The 1,259-nt window shown below is 48.2% G+C and overlaps 1 non-coding gene across 1 annotated transcript; it reads left to right on the top strand.

The window, feature by feature from the left end:
• The first annotated feature begins 345 nt into the window (after positions 1 to 345).
• Positions 346 to 427, top strand: trnal-aag (transfer RNA leucine (anticodon AAG)). The gene has a single exon. It is a non-coding gene; the product is annotated as a tRNA-Leu (tRNA).
• The last annotated feature ends 832 nt before the right edge of the window (positions 428 to 1,259 follow it).

Genomic DNA, 1,259 nt, shown 5'->3' with positions numbered 1-1,259 from the left:
CCTTGCTGATTTGAGCAGAGATCAGCGAGCAATGCAAAATTCATCCACCGTGGCTTCGGATTGGAGCGAGGCCCAAGACTTCTGGTCGAATTTCAGGAAGGAACCGACACATCAAACGGTAAATGCAATAATGGCGCGGATGAGATACAAAACCATGCGTGCAGAGCACAATGGATTAGGAATCCATCACCTCAAACACTCGGCCACCTCGTCGCATGCATATTGCTCAGAAAGCCCATTTATTTGATTCGTTCAATGGAAAATCCTCGACTCAAAGGTCAAAATGCAAGAAAACCACATTTCAATCACCAGATATCAGATTCTGAAGGCAGGGCTTTGACAGGTGGTAGCGTGGCCGAGCGGTCTAAGGCGCTGGATTAAGGCTCCAGTCTCTTCGGGGGCGTGGGTTCGAATCCCACCGCTGCCAGCGTGTAAAGTGCTTGCCATTTTTTCCTCATCACCAAACATCCTTCTTTTCCAAGCAGCACCGGGCGCGACATTGCTGTTGTTCGGGCATGACTGCCCCACCTGATGCGCTTCGCCTTGATCGCATCCTCGTCCATTCTCTGCGTTGAGGTCGCAGTTTGTTCGGTTTGAATACGAGCTACAGTATAGTTTCGATTACCTCTTTTGTTCTCTACCACATACACTAATAGAATGCAGCAAGAAATCAATCTTTTGCACAAGAAAGAAATATTTTTTGTTGCTGGCAAAAACCGAACCATTCCTTCAAATCCAGCACTCTCACATTCCTGTACTTGATGCTCCACAGTTCCAACTGGCCTGTTTTCCCCACTTTTTCATCCTTCCACTGCCAATATGCCGCCATTCCTTTCTTCCTTCCATTTCATGGAAACTTTCCTGCGGCATTGCCGACTTCAGCATTCACTTTCATGATCTCACGCCTTTAAGTTTGTTCTGCTGCGACCACTGTTTCTATTGGGCAGATGTCCGATTCGCACCAATGTTCATTTGCGCCTTGAAACCAGTCGATACATTTCGATCTGCGTGACCGCTCGACAGACAAACACGATGAAAGCAGGGCTGGCCTCTGGAAAGACAGCCGCCCGATTGTTCACGAATTTTACTTGTCGAATCTTGTGATCCAGGTGATGGTAACTGAAGAACTGGATTTTGTTTTGATGCTTTTTGGATTTTTTCTTTCAGCAGTTGAGTTGCGTGACCGACGGGCAGCGCTGCAGAGCTGCGAGTGGCGGTTGAGAGGTGCACATTTGGCAAGTTGGGGCGGCCCAGGAAGA

Source organism: Heptranchias perlo, chromosome 35 (assembly GCF_035084215.1).
Source record: "Heptranchias perlo isolate sHepPer1 chromosome 35, sHepPer1.hap1, whole genome shotgun sequence".
Taxonomy (NCBI): domain Eukaryota; kingdom Metazoa; phylum Chordata; class Chondrichthyes; order Hexanchiformes; family Hexanchidae; genus Heptranchias; species Heptranchias perlo.
This window is presented reverse-complemented; position numbering and strand designations above follow the sequence as displayed.